Raw genomic sequence first — 18,994 nt, 5'->3', positions numbered from 1 at the left:
ACTGGAGGCTTTGCTGGTGAACCCCAACCCTGAACTGGCTGAATGTCGAGCAGGAATGATCGACTCTACTATGTCGTCTTTATTCTTTCCCATGCCTCGCAATGGCTGGTACCCGTGTTTTATCAGAAGATCAAATCCCCTTTTGGCCTTAAAACTGAGGGTACAAGGGATGATATTTGAAAAAAGCACAATTGATATATCCTCCTAATTTAAAGAAATGAGGTTCTCGCCATTAGACCATGGCTGCAACATTTTCATCTACCTGAACATCCTTTAGTTTCAACATCTCTAAACTTTCACTGAGGTTGATTTCATCACTTTCTCGGATGCTCGGAATGTCTGCTGTAAATGTCGGACGGGGGATCATAGGCTGTGGCAACCTCTCTTCGGGATCTTCTCTCAGAATGGTGGTGATTATCCCTCCCTTAGACCATTTTATGCATTGGTGGAGGGTCGATGGAACAACATTGGCATTATGGATCCATGTTCGTCCCAATAGAAGATTGTAGGTTGGTAGCACATTCACAACATGGAATAGGACCGTATGAACTGAGTAGTTGATGAAGATTTTTAAAAAGATTTTTTCCTTTGTAGTATGCCCATGGTTATCGAAGTCGTAGATCGGATCGGATCAGAGACATATTCTTCTTCTTTCAATCCCAAGGCTTTTGTTGTCATCTCTGGGCAGATATTGAGGTTGTTGCCTCCATCAACGGCACATGTGGGACAGTCATGCCCCTGGTTCTTACCACAATATACAACGCATTGTTATGAAAAGAATGAGGTTTTGGCAAATCCTCATCAGAAAAGGTGATAGGCGCATTGGTCATCGCCTGATTTACAATCTTTGCCATATCCTCCGGGGTGGTGCCTGGCTTCACCTTGATCTTTCTCAATAGATCATCTAGCATCTCTTGATGTTTTGGGGAATCATGAGTCAGTTCCAAGATTGAAATATTGGAGAGTGTTGTGACTGGCTTCTGGAGTAGATTGGCTTGTTCTTCAGCTGCTTTGGAGGTTTCTGCTTCTTCTGTAGGGATTTGTTTTTTAATAAACTTCTTAAGGAAACTAGGGACTCTTTTGTTCTCAGCTGATGAGTTCATTTGACTCAGGATTGAGATGATGTTCATTTTTTTGGGTGTAGTCTGGTCCCGATGCAAAACCATGACCTGATGCTGGAGACTTATGTCCTCACTGGAGCATGGGCATATATGGTTTTGTGGTAAAAAGGAGCACTCTGAGATGGTTGCCGCTGAATGATTTGGGAATGGAGCTGACAGGATTTTCATATTTCCTTCCTCTTCGTCTTCTATGAGGATATTCTTATCTATGCAGTCTTGTATCAAATGCTTGAGGATGAAGCAATACTCTGTATCATGCCCCGTTGTCTTGTGGAATTTGCAAAATTGGTCTTTGAACCTTCCCATGATCACTGGAGGATCTGCAATTTTGGGAAGCTTAACCATTCTTTGGTACAATAGGTATTCCAAGACTTTCTCTAAAGGCTGATCCAAAGGAGTAAATTTGCGATCCCTACTCAAATTGATGTGCTTGGGTTTTTCCTGAAGATCCCCTTTTTGTTGGGAACCGTTCGAAAGAGGCTTGTCATTGTTCTTGAAGAATTTTTCTTTCCTTCATTTGTTCTGATCAGACTTTATGCCACTGTTGTTACCGTTCTTGCTGCCACTGCCATGACTGTTGCCTGAGGTATTGGCTGAGTAAGTGAAATGTGCCTTTTTCTTCGGATCCTGGGTATTTTTGACCAGAGTAATGCCCTCATATACTCCATTTTCCATTCCCATTTCGAGCCATTCTGCTCGTTCTGTCAGCTTAATGAATGATTTTGATGGGTACGTGAAAATGAGGCTTCTCAAAGGCTGAGAGAAGTTGTTGAGGATAATTTGGAGGGCATGTTCATCAAAGATGGGATTTCTCATTTTATTGCAAATACTTCTCCATTTGTGGATGAAATCTCCAGCCTTTTCATTGCTTTCTTGCTTGAGGTTGTATAAATGATTGAGCATGGGGAGAGCTTCTGTGTTAAACAAAAATCGCTCAATGAACATGTTAACGACCTTGTCAAAATCTCGCAACCCAATGGAGTTGATATGCTCTGCATACCACTTAGCAGCTATACCTTCCAAATTGCGAGGAAAGCACAAAAAAATAGCATGGTTGTCTTCGCTGAATCTGGCACATTCCGTGAAAAACATTGCAAGATGGGCATTGGGATCACCAGATCCATCAAACTTAATGAACTTCCTTGGGAGGTTTTCTAGACTATTTTCCCCATCCAATCCAAGGTAGAAGTTCTGCCTGGTATATACTTTCTTTCTTTTGTCTTGGATTTGTAAATCCTTGACTATCTTGGTCAGTGCCTGGATTGAGTCTTCGGTGGGGGGCCCATATTTAGGTTTGTTCACTGATACAGGCTCTTCAACCACCCTCTTAGACTGTCGTAGATGCTTTGGGATAAACATCTACCGCTCTTCTTCTTCAGAATCTGTTATTGTCGCAAAATTTTTCCTATCTTCCCTTCCTTGCAGAAGAGAGACGAAAATGTTTTCGCGATTCAAACTTGACCGGATTTTGGAAAATGTTTTGAAATACTCGCCTCCGTTTTGAAAATTGCGAGAAAATCCAAGGGATGGGGCTCGACCTGTCGGTACGAGGTTCAACCGTTCTTGCCGCCTTTAACAGGGGTAATCAAACCAAGGACCAAAATTGTGCTTGACATAGTTAAATCATCGAAATTGTGTTCTATCCTAAATGCACAGAGAATTCAGGCATATGCTATGAGGTTTTGTAAAATGCAAGTTGGAAAAATATGATGTATGCTTAGAAAACATTTGGAGTTGAAAAGCATTTCTCAGGAAAAAGAATGAAAATCAACCTCTTAGGAAACTCAGATGAAAGAATTGGGAATCACCCGAAAGTTTATGAAGTTTTGGGGAAATTGTGAATGGATGATAGTCTTGGGAAAATGGAGAATTGAGAAAAGATGAATATTTGAAAAAAATATTTATCAGGAAAACTCTGACTTTGAAAATTTTCTTAGGAAAATGTAAACACCCCAAATTTTTCAAAGTCTTGTAAAAATGACCCTTTTGCCCCTAACCCCGTTTTCTGAGAAAATCAAGTCATTTCTTCAGATTCTCTGAATTAAAATCCATATTGATACAACAACAACAACAACAACTACGCCTTCATCCCAAAACAATTGGGGTCAGCGATATGAACCAAAAAAGAAATTCATTTTGGGTCTTCCACATGAATCCTTTTCCTCCAATCATTTCTATCCAACGCCATGTCCTCGGTGAGGTTCAAAGCATTCATATCCTTTCCTATCATCTCCATCCAAGTCTTCCTAGGCCTACCCCGACCTCTTTTAACTAATATATTTTCCCATTTCTCCAACCTTCTAACTGGAGCATCATTAGGCCTTCGCCGAATATGTCCAAACCACCGTAAACGATTCTCTCGCATCTTATTTTCAATGGGTGCAACACCTACCTTCTTACGTATCTCTTTGTTCTGAATCTTATCTTTTATTGTATTTCCACACATCCATCTAAGCATCCGCATCTCAGCTACACTCATTTTTTGAATATGATGTCTCTTGGCAGCCCAATAAAATCCATATTGATATATTCAAAATAAACTTCGGATCCGAATCCAGCACTTTAAATCCATATTTCCTCAAAATCCGGATCAAAACCCATTTTTGAAGAAATTTTCTCAAAATAGTTTTTAAATTCTCAGAAAATGTCCTTTTTGTAAATATTTTTGCAAAAACACAAAAAAATTAACTTTTATCTTTGTTTCCTCACAAACTTTAGGATTTCATTCTAAAAATACAAAAAAATTTGAGAAATAACACAAAAAACCAAAAAAAAAAAAAAATGGAAAATTTCGAGAAAAATGAATGAGTTTAAACTTTTTAAAATCGATTTTGCTAAAAAAATCATTTTTAAACCATGTTTATGAAAATTTTTGTTAAGGGAGCCTCTTTTTGGAAAAACCAATTTTTTTTACAAATAACCCTTCTAAACCCTCCCTTTTTCCTCAATCGCCCGATTTCTCTCAGGGCTCTCCCTCAGAAACCCTAATCGCCTCTCTCCACCCTCCATCTCCAAACCCTTTTTTTTCTCCGCCATCGATGCCTAACGGCACCTCCCATCTCTAACCAACCCTTCTTCTCGAAACTTCCCCTTCTCCTCTTTAAAAGGAGATCACACAGGAGAAGCACCCATCCTTGACCCCCGGCATCCTCTTCATTTCTCACGCCTCTTCTTCCTTCCCCATTTTCCTTTTTTTTTTGTATCTTCACCGATCTTCCACCCAAATCAACCAAAGGGGACGAATCCAACAACAGAACCTCGCATTTCTGTGAAGGCAGTGCATGATTTGTCCAGATCTCATTATGAATCAAAGGCCTTTATGAGGAGATGATTACATATGTTCATTCCCCTTTGTGGTATATATAAGAAATCTTTCTTTCTTTTTTTTTACTTTTTTTTTATGTATACATGATTTCACAGTGAGAACTCTGAATTTTCTATTGGGATCAAAACCATATGCTATTGTATATATCTACCACTCACATTTTGTTGGATGGCCGGAATGGCTATTTTGGCAACAAGAGGAAAATGGATTTTGGATTGCAGAAGTTTGCTTAGATTTGAGATAGCCCAGCTGAGTCAATCTTGAATTCAGCACTTATGAAAGTGAAAATGCCTGGCTGGGTAATTCTTCTGTCAATAGTGCCCCCTCCTCAAAAGATTGAGTTTGAATCTGGACTGCCCACTATTGTTTGACTTCACCAAGTTGATTCAGTGTATTTTAGCACATGCTAAGCATCAATGTATTTTAGTTACGGCATATACCATCTCAGCATCATTGCATTTACACTTGCATTCAGCACATTCACATAAGTCACTTCACTTTTGCCCTCTTTGTCTGATGTTTTGCTTTCAAAGGAAGATGAATCTGTATTGATTGAAGCTCTTACTGAGTTTCTCGACAAGGCATTTGATGGTAAATGGATTTCTGAAATTGCCATGATGGAGGTCGGATCCAATGTCATTGCTTTTAAATCCAGATCAGAGTTGGAGTAGCATCCAACGTATGACCAAGACTCTCTACAGAGGTGAGCTCTGTGCTGATTTGTATTCCCCTTTAAAATCATGGTTCAGCAGGTTGAAATCGGCATGTACCAAACAAGAAATTGACTCATTGTACCTCCAGGTAACAGAGAGGTGAATTTATTGCTTTGAATCTCGAATCCCATACCTAAAATTGAATTGATAATTAGTGTATTGTATTAAGTCTGAAGGATCTGTGTATGCATCGGTTCTAATATAAGTTCTCTCATTTGCTATGAATTCTTATTTCTTGCTATCAGCATTTATCATGAACTGCTGTGAAAACCTCATTCCATTTTCTGTAAAGGCTTGCCAAATGATTATCATGAACACTAATCTTGTTGTAGGGTTAGGTTTAAATATTTTATGAGATCAGTCAATATCAAGTTCTTGACTGGCAGCTTGTAGTTGCAAAGATTGGGACGCAGCGATGAGCTGCATCATCCCAGTTGCTGCGCGAATGGATCTTCCTAGCTGGATACACACATGTAACACTGAAAAACTTCAAACATGATTGCCTTTTGTTTGCTACCGGTGTTTTCTTTTCTAAGGTATTGCATGATTCATAGCAGATTCTCTGGGTATCTGATCGTGGTATCCCAGATCTTGGAAGCCTATTTGAGGAAGATTTAAAAGCTTTGTGGATAAGATCCAACAACTAATTATCATATGTCCTGGAGCATACAAAAAGTGGCAGTTGAGTTAAAGATTCATCACCTTACTGCTAATTCTCTTCTGAGGAGCAACCAAATTGATGAAATAGAAGGAGGAATTTCGTTAGGATGTAACCCAGATCCGCTGCACAACACCATCCACATTTTGCATTGATGCTTCACTTGCTTACAATATCTCGCACCATTACACATCCCTTCCTGTATACTTGATGTATTGTTATAGCCCACTGCTACAGTGTCATTCACAGTAGCTACACTGCATTTATAAAACCATCACCTATATACATTTACTTTTATTACCACTGCAGCCTTGCTGCATTTGTCCATATAGGCTAGTATCTGTGTTTGCCACTTCTATTACACTTGCTGTTATTTGCAGTAGCCAACAGTGCACTCACCATGCACCTCCCATTACAGCTAAGTCATCACTTGTTGCGTGTTCATCCAACCCACAACACCTTTTACATAACCCTTTCAATTTTCATAACACTTACACTACTGCTGCACCATATATTATACTTGTTGCCTAGCATACAACATCCCCTTCCTTTATGTGATTTAACTGCGCACTCACCCATTATGTTTGCACGGCCTCTCCACTGTTGCGCAGTAATGGACACGCCACCCACTTCATCAATATATGTATGCACAACAATCACACCTATCACTTTCATCCACCTATATTGAATATATATATGTGACATATATATATATATATATATATATATATATATATATATATATATAACTCTTATATATATATAGGAATGTATCTATACATAGGTATGCATACATGTATATATCATTTTCCATCTTTCCCATCATTTGTATCTCGGTACATGAGCACTTCATCATTAAACATTTACATGATCTGGGCGATTTCTCTTCTATTTTTCATACTAACTAAAGTGTTTTGCAGTGAATGTGTGAAAAATGTCGTTACTTGGAGTTGTAAATTCGATCTTACATGTTGTAATAGTTAGATTTTAAAATGAGAATTTACATTTCCTGCTTTAGGTAGAATGGATGAGCATTGTAAACATCATAAAATTGCATGTTCTCATGCATTTTTGCCTTTATTTCTCAAATTCTCACAATGGTGAAACACGAATGGCACGTGCACCATTTCTTAAGAGGTAATTGATACTAAGTTGATGATCCACATCAATGGCCATAGTCAGGGTGTGGACAAAACTTAGCATTTTTATTTTTTACAAAATAACACTGGATCCACACTGGATCCACTTTCCAAATTCATCATATTTTCCTTAAATATTTTCTTCTTTTATCAGAATTTAACTTAAAATTAACTCAAAATATATACCAATGGCCATAGTCAGGGTATATTGAGAGTTCATTTCATTTTAAATTCTATAAAAGCACCAAATGGGTTTCATTCTTCTCCTGAATTTAAATATGGATTATTATATAATACATTCAATGACCATAGTCAAGGATGTATTATATCTTCAATCTTGTTTTAATTCATTTGAAAAATGGAATAGCTTTTCAAAAATCCAATTTCAAAATTCTTTAAATGCATTCATCATTTAGGATAGAACTGCATCATATTTTCAAATTTTTTTTTTCAAAAACTCCAAGTGATATTAATATCTTCTTCAATCAATCTTCAATTCTTGTAAAATCCAAATTCATCCTTTCATTTTTCAAAGTTCTATTTTTCAATCTCAAAGTTCAAATTAAACTTTGAGATTTTTCAATTCATTTTATATTCAAATTCAAATCAGATTTCAAAGTTCAATTTGGCTTTGAAATTCCAAGTTCATTTTTATATTCAAAACTCCAATCAAACTCAAAATTCAATTTAAACTTTGAGATTCTTGATTCATTTTTAAATTCCAAATTCAAATCCCAAATTCAAGTCCCATTTGACTTTGAAATTCATTCTCAAATCAATTTTTGAAATTCCAAAATTCCAATTCAATTCAAAATTCAATTTCAAAGTTCCATTTAAACTTTGAAATTCTTGATTCATTCTCAAAATCCAGTTCACCCTCTTATCTTCAATCAAGGTTTGGATTTGAATCTCAAAACTTAAATTTAAATTCGGGTTTCTAAAACCCAGATCCATCTTTAAAGGTCCTATTTGGACTTTTCATAACCCAAATCCAAAATTAAATCCTAGTCTCAACTTGGATCCAGATTTCCAAGTATCAACTCAATTCCCCTTTTAGGATCTCAGATTACAGATCTGAATTCCATTTAGGATCCAGATCCTCATTCCACTTTGGATCTCCAATTATAGATCCAAATTCCATTTAGGATCCAGATCCTCATTCCACTTTGGATCTTAGATTACATATCCAAATTCTATTTTAGGATCCAGAATCCAATTCTACTTTGGATCTCAGATTACAGATCCAAATTCCATATAGGATCCAGAACCCCATTCTATTTTGGATCTCATACTTCAGATCCAATTCCATTTAAGATCCAAAATCCAGACTTTTACTTTGGATCTCAGATTACATATCTAAATTCCATTTAGGATCCAAAACCCAATGCTACTTTGGATCTCAGACTTCAGATCCAAATCCATTCTAGGATCCAGAACCCAATTCACTTTGGATCTCAGACTTTAGATCCAAATCCATTTTAGGATCCAGAATCCAATTCTACTTTGGATCTCAGACTTCAGATCCAACTTCCATCTTCCAACCCTATCTTGGATCCCAGATTTTAGATCTAAATACCTTCTTGGATTCTAAATCTTGAATCCAATTCCATTCAAAATTTCAAATCCAAATTCCACTTTAATTCCAATTCTTAAAACCAATTCCATTTCATTCCAAATTTCAAATCAAGTTTCCATTTCAGATCCTAAATTCAAAAATTCAACTTTGAACTCTATTCAGAATCCAGATATTGGATTCGGATTTCATCTTGAAAATCCAACTTTTAAATCAATTCCATTTCTCAATTTTATTCAAATTTCCCAATTCTATCTTTCCTTCTGATTCAATTTCATTTCCATTTCTATTCTGATTCAAAGTCCATTTATGACTTTGAAAATTCCTTTTATCTCAAAACTTCAAAATCATTTTCCAAAATCCAGATTTATTTTCCCAAGCTCTTGATTATTCTAAAAACTTAGAGCTTTAATCTTAAGTTCTAAGTTAGAAATCATTTCTTCACTTTATCAGATTCACTTGGAAATTCTTCAAAACATTTTCAAAAAGAGCATACATCTTTGCATTTGCACCAGCATGATTCTTTGTGCATTAGACTTAGAATAATTTCTTAGATAATTTCTTAGCAAAGCAAAAGGCATTAATTCGACCCTTGGTTCGATTACCCCTGGTAAAGGCGCCAGAAACGGTCAAACCTCGTACCGACGAGCGGATCCCGTCTCCCAGTTTTCCCGCAAATATTTCAAAAACGGAGGTGAGTTATTTCAAAATTCTTCAAAATTAAGGTAAAGTGAGACCCGCAAAAGAATTCCTCTTCCCTCTTCTTTTCTTTTCTCTTCTCTTTTCTCTTTCCGTCTTCTATTTTCTCCCTTCAAAAGGAGGACATAGAGGTAGGAAAGGAAGAGGAAGAGGAAGAGGAAGAGAGAGAACATTACAAGATGAAATTTTTTGCGATGATCACAGTTTTGGCGACCTTGATGGGACTCGTCTTCGTCCGGTCGAATTTAATGCCTTTTTACTTTGCTTTGAAATTATCTAAATCTTTATTCTTTTCAATGTCAACTACATTTTTTATGCAAAACCTTAGGAGCCTAGACTCTGTCCTAAGCTGACATTATTGCATATAGGATTTAAGTATGGTTTGGTAGGACCATATTGAGGAGATTATTCCATGCTCACATTAGACTTAGGTATGAAATACAACTCTCCTCAATTCTAGGGATTGAATGCAAAACAATGTATGCAAGTGTATGCTTCTCTTCATTTTAATCTATCTCTTTAGGACTTGCATTAGAGACATCTGATTTCTTGCATGTTGAGCATATTTTGAAAACCTCCTTACCTACATTGTCCCGGTCTTCACGTTGCTGGGCTGTCTCACTGAACCATAGTTCGGGAGAGAGCCTCACAACTGGACCACTTATTTGGGTTCGCGCCCCCCTACCACGTACCTAAGGGCCATAGTCCGAGGTATATCGATAGGTGCTCAAGGATGTTGGGAAGCCATTACCTTAGAACCGGAGGAATATTTTTATGCCACGTACTTCGAGCTTCGGCTTGGGTATATCAGCGTATCTTGATTGAAATCAGATGACCTGAACCCTAGAGTTAGGATTAAGGTCCTACAAGCCATTTCAAATTATTGCATTTAGGGTCAGCCTCTAGGGAATGCTGTTTGTGCATCTTTGTTTGTATATCTATGATTGTATGATATTTTTCTTACATTTTTCAAAACCCTGGGTATATATTGTTCAAAATTTCCTCTTTATTTTAAAACCCAGGTGTATTTTCCTTTTTTTCTCATAATTTTTTCTAATTCTTTTTTTATCCTGCCTGCAATTCTTCAAAATTTTTCTTCTTTCTATATTCTATTCCTTACCTTCATTTACAATAAAACATCTTTTTGTCAGGATATGTCCTTTTCAAAATTTATCTTTATTCACATTTTACTTGTCTATCCTTTTCCAAAAAAACAATGCGGTTGTCACAAATTTTGGTGACAACCCAATCCCTCGTAATGGGATGTTTTCATATTCAAATTATGATTTCCTCATTTATTAAAATTTCTTCCTAGATCTTTTCTAAAAGACCCATTTATAATCCACAGAGAGCATCAACACTATCAGTTAAGTCGGGTAAAGCTCAGAGATCACACTGCTCTAACATCCCAGTTACAAGCAGAGAGAGTAAGGAATGGATTCTCAAAAATCTGTCAAAAAGGGGGTTCAGGACAGCAAAAGTGAGATCGATCCTGCAATATACCAATTATCCAAAAAGATGATGGTTGAGATCTTGTCTGAACAAGCTGAAGCCAATTGCGGAAAAGCTCCCACAGAAGGAAAGGCACCTGTCACCTTCCCCATGACTGAACACAGCCACATTAGTGCAGGAAACTCTAAAGCCAATAGGGGCAGCAATCAAGGCAACCAGGGCAGCAACTTGAGAGAGCATAAAAGCCAAATTGGGAAACATTGTGAAAACCATGATAGACCTCTTCAATACAGTCCTCAGCAAAAAGGCAAGAAGCAAGAAGAACCAAAGCGCAAGGATTGGAGCAGGGATCGAGATTTCACTCCTTTGGATGAACCGCTCGACAAAATCCTCGAATACATGATGTCTAACGGATTACTCAGGCTCCCAAAAGCCGCCAGCCCTTCCATAGTCATGGGAAAATATATAGACCAGTTCTGCAGATACCATCAAGTAACAGGGCATGACACTGAGCATTGCTTCATCTTCAAGAATATCGTTCAGGATTGCCTTGATAAAAATCTCTTTGTCCAAAATGAAGGAGAAAAGCATCCGGATCTCCTAAACATGCAAGCTCAGTCTAGTCGCCAGATAGGGGTCAGTGCTCAGCGGAAGCCAAACAAGCCGAAGAAAGCAAAGCATGAAGGTTGGGGTTATGATCGTCAACTTACCCCTCTAGGTCAGCCGATCGAAGAAGTTCTCCAATACCTGCTCGAGAAAGAAATGATCAAGCTCCCAAAGCAGGATGATCCCTCTGTCACTAAAGGGAAATAGAAGAATCGCTTTTGCAAGTTTCATCGAGCGAGGGGGCATGACACGGAGCGTTGCTTCATCCTCAAAAACATTGTGCAGGACTACATTGACAAGGAGCTTCTAGTGCCAGAGGAAGGAGAAGAGCAGACTGCAGTTCCGCCCGAACCATTTCCATACTACTCAGAGAGTTGAAAATACCAAGAGTTATCGCTTTCATTCCCTTTCTGTTAGTCGTTTTGTAGGGGCAAGTCAGCTCAGTTTTTGTGACTCTTTTAGTTATAATACTTGTAAATATTCAGCTTTGTTATCAACTTTTGCTTATCAATGAAATGTCGATTTTCTTTTTATCTTTGATATTCAATACTTCCTTCTTTTTGCTATATTGGGGCATTAAATTTCTTTTTCAAAAAAATACGGGACAATCCTGACATCATTCATGAGAGAAATGATATTACCTATGAGGGTCTTTCAAAAATCATGAAAATTTTAGTTCAAATATTTTATTACAACCTTTCTTTCAAAAAGATCAACCCTTGTGTTGATCATATTTTTCTAAACAAAATTGATTTTCAAATCATTGCATTTCAAAGATCAACCCTTGCGTTGATCATATTTTCTGAAAATTGATCTCGAATTATCGCATTTCAAAAATCAACCCTTGTGTTGATCATATTTTCCAAAAAATTGACTTCAAATCATTTCATTCAAAGATCAACCCTTGTGTTGATCATATTTTAAAAAATTGACTTTGAATCATTACATTCAAAGATCAACCCTTGTGTTGATCATATTTTCTAAAAATTGGTTTCAAACCACTACATTCAAAGATCAACCCTTGTGTTAATCTCATTTTCCAAAATTTGATTTCATTACATTCAAACATCAACTCTTGTGTTGATCATATTTTCCTAAAAATTGATTTCAAATCATTTGCATTCAAAGATCAACCCTTGTGTTGATCTCATTTTCCAAAATTTGATTTCATTACATTCAAACATCAACCCTTGTGTTGATCATATTTTCAAAAATTGACTTTGAATCATTACATTCAAAGATCAACCCTTGTGTTGATCATATTTTCTAAAAATTGGTTTCAAACCACTACATTCAAAGATCAACCCTTGTGTTAATCTCATTTTCCAAAATTTGATTTCATTACATTCAAACATCAACTCTTGTGTTGATCATATTTTCCTAAAAATCGATTTCAAATCATTTGCATTCAAAGATCAACCCTTGTGTTGATCTCATTTTCCAAAATTTGATTTCATTACATTCAAACATCAACCCTTGTGTTGATCATATTTTCTAAAAATTGGTTTCGAACCATTACATTCAAAGATCAACCCTTGTGTTAATCTCATTTTCCAAAATTTGATTTCATTACATTCAAACATCAACTCTTGTGTTGATCATATTTTCCTAAAAATTGATTTCAAATCATTTGCATTCAAAGATCAACCCTGGTGCTGATTTCATTTTTCCAAAAATTTGGTTTTATTGCATTCAAAGATCAATCCTAGTGTTGATTATGTTTTCTAAAATATTGATTTCAAATCATTGCATTCAAAGATCAACCCCTGTGTTGATCATATTTTCTAAAAATTGATTTTGAATCATTGCATTCCAATATCAACCCTCGGGTTGATCATATTTTCTACAAATTGATTTTCAAATCATTGCTTCAAAAAATTAACCCTCATGATGATCTCTCATGAATGATCCCCTTTCAAAGATTAGCTCTCGTGGTTAATCCTTCCTTCCAAAAATAACTTTCTCATCATCTTCTCTCATTTTAAAAGATCCCACATGCAGGCAGGATCAAACTCTTTTTTTCAACTTTTATCAATCTTTTGTTTATCCATCTTTATCAGTTTTATCAATTTTTATTCATTTTTTATTATCCATTTTATTAATTCTTCTTGATTCTTATTTTTAAAAGATTACCCTTTCAGGTTAAGGGATAAACCTGATGCCTCTTTCCCATGAGGTATTTTTTTTCCTTTTTTGCCCCTCCCCATTCAGGTTAAGGGATAAACCTGAAACCTCATCCTACGAGGTCCTTCTTCGGGATGAGGGATAGCCCTGAATGTCTTTTTCTTTTAAAGCTAAACCCTTTTCTTCATTCAATTTTATCAGTTTTATTTCTTAATTAAGTTTCAATTCTTCCAATTCTTTATTAAAGCTTTTCACCAACTTTTTGCCTAAATTTTATTCCTTTCCCATTCAGGATAAGGGATAATCCTGAAACCCCTCATAGGAACAACAATGCTACCTGTGAGAATTCTTTTACAAAGATTCTTTTCCATAAAATTTCCTTGATTCTTCTCTTTTGTCAAAACTTCCATCAATTTCTATCTCTTCTTGTCAGTTCCTTCTCAAAATTTTATTCCTCCCCAATCAAGATAAAGAGGCAATCAGATCACATGCAAATAAATTTAGTCGTCTAAATGGTCATTCTCAATCCCAGGTCCGGTCCTCGCACTGGCAAATTTTTCAAAACTCAATCTTTTGATTAAAAACTTTCTGTCAAAAACCCGAGTTCTCACTTGGGCTTCTCCCTCTATTCTTTCATTTTGAAGTTCCGAGTTTCGACTCGGACTTCCTTTTGAATCCAATCTTCGCATTGGAAATCCTTCATTCCTTTGGAAATCCGAGTTCCAGCTCGGGTTTTTCTTCTATTATTTTCAGTCGAAGTTCTGAGTTCCGACCAGGACTTCCTTTTGAATCCAATCCTCGCATTAGAAATCCTTCATTCCTTTGGAAATCCTAGTTCCAACTCGGGTTTTTCTTCTATTATTTTCAGTCGAAGTTCTGAGTTCCGACCAGGACTTCCTTTTGAATCCAATCATCGCATTGGAAATCCTTCATTCCTTTGGAAATCCGAGTTCCAGCTCGGGTTTTTCTTTTATTATTTTCAGTCGAAGTTCTGAGTTCCGACCAGGACTTCCTTTTGAATCCAATCCTCGCATTGGAAATCCATTATTTCTTTGGAAATCCGAGTTCCAGCTCGGGTTTTCCTTCTATTATTTTCAGTCGAAGTTCTGAGTTCCGACCAGGACTTCCTTCTGAATCCAATCCTCATATTGGAAATCCTTCATTTCTTTGGAAATCCGAGTTCCAGCTCGGGTTTTACTTCTATTATTTTTCAGTCGAAGTTCTGAGTTCCGACCAGGACTTCCTTTTGAATCCAATCCTCGCATTGGAAATCCTTCATTTCTTTGGAAATCCGAGTTCTAGCTCGGGTTTTCCTTCTATTATTTTCAGTCGAAGTTCTGAGTTCCGACCAGGACTTCCTTCTGAATCCAATCCTCGCATTGAAAATCCTTCATTTCTTTGGAAATCCGAGTTCTAGCTCGGGTTTTACTTCTATTATTTTTCAGTCGAAGTTCTGAGTTCCGACCAGGACTTCCTTCTGAATCCAATCCTCGCATTGGAAATCCTTCATTCCTTTGAAAATCCGAGTTCCAGCTCGGGTTTTTCTTCTATTGTTTTCAGTCGAAGTTCTGAGTTCTGACCAGGATTTTCTTTTGAATCCAATCCTCGCATTGGAAATCCTTCATTCCTTTGGAAATCCTAGTTTCAGCTCGGGTTTTTCTTCTATTATTTTCAGTCGAAGTTCTGAGTTCCGACCAGGACTTCCTTTTGAATCCAATCCTCGCATTGGAAATCCTTCATTCCTTCAGAAATCCGAGTTCCAGCTCGGGTTTTTCTTCTATTATTTTCAGTCGAAGTTCTGAGTTCCGACCAGGACTTCCTTTTGAATCCAATCCTCGCATTGGAAATCCATCATTTATTCTTCCCCTTCAGGTTAAGGGATAAACCTGATGCCTCCTGATAACGAGGTATTTCTTTCCTTCTTCCCCGGTTCAGGATAAGAGGATAAATCCTGCAGACAGACCACACGCAGTTAGGATGTGATGGTCCATTGAATTCAGAATTTTTCATCAAAGTTTTCCAAATCTAGCTCATCTTCCCAACCCAGTCCTCGCACTGACTATTTCTCAATTTTTTTAATCATATGTTGAGCTCATTTAGAAAATCCGGTCCTCGCATCGGTAACCTTCCAAATTCAGTGTTCTGATCAAATTCTTTCCTTTTTACAAAATTCAAGTTTTGACCTAAATCTGATGTATTTCCAAAAGATCCAGCATCTCGCTGGTCATGTATTTCCAAAAGATCCAACTTTTGTTGGTCATGTATTTCCAAAAGATCCAGATTTTTCTAGTCATGTATTTCAAACGTTCCAGCTTTCTGCTGGTCATGTATTTCAAACGTTCCAGCTTCTGCTGGTCATGTATTTTAAAGGTTCCAGCTTTTGCTGGTCATGTATTTCCAAAATCAAAAGATTGCAACTCAAGGTCTCATCAAAATCTATATTGAGTGATTATTTCACAAAGAATTCATGAAAACTTTGCCAATTTGCTAAAAGCATTTGTTGATTCTAAATATTCTTACTGTACAAAAAGAATTTTCTTAGATTACCTCCTGTATTTCCTTCCAAAAAGTGAAATTTTTTGCGAAAAAGAGGTAAAATTCAAATCTTTTCCTGTTGATCAACCAAAAGGATGTAAGAAATGTCCTCGATATGATCAATGAAAGAAATCTTCAATGATGTTGAAAAGCCAGAAGCGAATTGATATTGATCGTGGCTATGGCGCATGTTTTAAAAATGACTTTCTGGCAATCAGGCAGTGGAAATATCTCGAGCTATAGAAAGAATCCACTCGACCCATATCTTATCATTCATTTAAGAGTTGCAATCAAATATCCGCAAAAAGGATCTCTCAACTGTCGTCAAGATGAAGATGAATATACGAGCAGACCCCCGGGGCCAAAGAAGATTTGGATCATCTCCGAGATGAAGGAGTTTGTGACGGATCCTTCCAGGGAAAGTTCAGATCACCGTCGAGATGAAGGCGAGTGTGGTGAACCTACCGACAAACCCTAAAAATCATTTTTAAACCATGTTTATGAAAATTTTTGTTAAGGGAGCCTCTTTTTGGAAAAACCAATTTTTTTTACAAATAACCCTTCTAAACCCTCCCTTTTTCCTCTCTCGCCCGATTTCTCTCAGGGCTCTCCCTCAGAAACCCTAATCGCCTCTCTCCACCCTCCATCTCCAAACCCTTTTTTTTCTTCGCCATCGATGCCTAACGGCACCTCCCATCTCTAACCAACCCTTCTTCCCGAAACTTCCCCTTCTCCTCTTTAAAAGGAGATCACACAGGAGAAGCACCCATCCTTGACCCCCGGCATCCTCTTCATTTCTCACGCCTCTTCTTCCTTCCCCATTTTCCTTTTTTTTTTGTATCTTCACCGATCTTCCACCCAAATCAACCAAAGGGGACGAATCCAACAACAGAACCTCGCATTTCTGTGAAGGCAGAGCATGATTTGTCCAGATCTCATTATGAATCAAAGGCCTTTATGAGGAGATGATTACATATGTTCATTCCCTTTTGTGGTATATATAAGAAATCTCTTTCTTTCTTTTTTTTTACTTTTTTTTTATGTATACATGATTTCACAGTGAGAACTCTGAATTTTCTATTGGGATCAAAACCATATGCTATTGTATATATCTACCACTCACATTTTGTTGGATGGCCGGAATGGCTATTTTGGCAACAAGAGGAAAATGGATTTTGGATTGCAGGAGTTTGCTTAGATTTGAGATAGCCCAGCTGAGTCAATCTTGAATTCAGCACTTATGAAAGTGAAAATGCCTGGCTGGGTAATTCTTCTGTCAATAGTGCCCCCTCCTCAAAAGATTGAGTTTGAATCTGGACTGCCCACTATTGTTTGACTTCACCAAGTTGATTCAGTGTATTTTAGCACATGCTAAGCATCAATGTATTTTAGTTACGACATATACCATCTCAGCATCATTGCATTTACACTTGCATTCAGCACATTCACACAAGTCACTTCACTTTTGCCCTCTTTGTCTGATGTTTTGCTTTCAAAGGAAGATGAATCTGTATTGATTGAAGCTCTTACTGAGTTTCTCGACAAGGCATTTGATGGTAAATGGATTTCTGAAATTGCCATGATGGAGGTCGGATCCAATGTCATTGCTTTTAAATCCAGATCAGAGTTGGAGTAGCATCCAACGTATGACCAGGACTCTCTACAGAGGTGAGCTCTGTGCTGATTTGTATTCCCCTTTAAAATCATGGTTCAGCAGGTTGAAATCGGCATGTACCAAACAAGAAATTGACTCATTGTACCTCCAGGTAACAAAGAGATGAATTTATTGCTTTGAATCTCGAATCCCATACCTAAAATTGAATTTATAATTAGTGTATTGTATTAAGTCTGAAGGATCTGTGTATGCATCGGTTCTAATATAAGTTCTCTCATTTGCTATGAATTCTTATTTCTTGCTATCAGCATTTATCATGAACTGCTGTGAAAACCTCATTCTATTTTCTGTAAAGGCTTGCCAAATGATTATCATGAACACTAATCTTGTTGTAGGGTTAGGTTTAAATATTTTATGAGATCAGTCAATATCAAGTTCTTGACTGGCAGCTTGTAGTTGCAAAGATTGGGACGCAGCGATGAGCTGCATCATCCCAGTTGTTGCGCGAATGGATCTTCCTGGCTGGATACACACATGTACCACTGAAAAACTTCAAACATGATTGCCTTTTGTTTGCTACCGGTGTTTTCTTTTCTAAGGTATTGCATGATTCATAGCAGATTCTCTGGGTATCTGATCGTGGTATCCCAGATCTTGGAAGCCTATTTGAGGAAGATTTAAAAGCTTTGTGGATAAGATCCAACAACTAATTATCATATGTCCTAGAGCATACAAAAAGTGGCAGTTGAGTTAAAGATTCATCACCTTACTGCTAATTCTCTTCTGAGGAGCAACCAAATTGATGAAATAGAAGGAGGAATTTCGTTAGGATGTAACCCAGATCCGCTGCACAACACCATTTACATTTTGCATTGATGCTTCACTTGCTTACAATATCTCGCACCATTACACATCCCTTCCTGTATACTTGATGTATTGTTATAGCCCACTGCTACAGTGTCATTCACAGTAGCTACACTGCATTTATAAAACCATCACCTATATACATTTACTTTCATTACCACTGCAGCCTTGCTGCATTTGTCCATATAGGCTAGTATCTGTGTCTGCCACTTCTATTACACTTGCTGTTATTTGCAGTAGCCAACAGTGCACTCACCATGCACCTCCCAGTACAGCTAAGTCATCACTTGTTGTGTGTTCATCCAACCCACAACACCTTTTACATAACCCTTTCAATTTTCATAACACTTACACTACTGTTGCACCATATATTATACTTGTTGCCTAGCATACAACATCCCCTTCCTTTATGTGATTTAACTGCGCACTCACCCATTATGTTTGCACGGCCTCTCCACTGTTGCGCAGTAATGGACACGCCACCCACTTCATCAATATATGTATGCACAACAATCACACCTATCACTTTCATCCACCTACATTGAATATATATATGTGACATATATATAT

This window comes from Nuphar pumila, chromosome 3, assembly GCF_984573655.1.
Source record: "Nuphar pumila chromosome 3, dmNupPumi1.hap1.1, whole genome shotgun sequence".
NCBI classification, from domain to species: domain Eukaryota; kingdom Viridiplantae; phylum Streptophyta; class Magnoliopsida; order Nymphaeales; family Nymphaeaceae; genus Nuphar; species Nuphar pumila.
Note: the sequence above shows the minus strand (reverse complement) of the source record.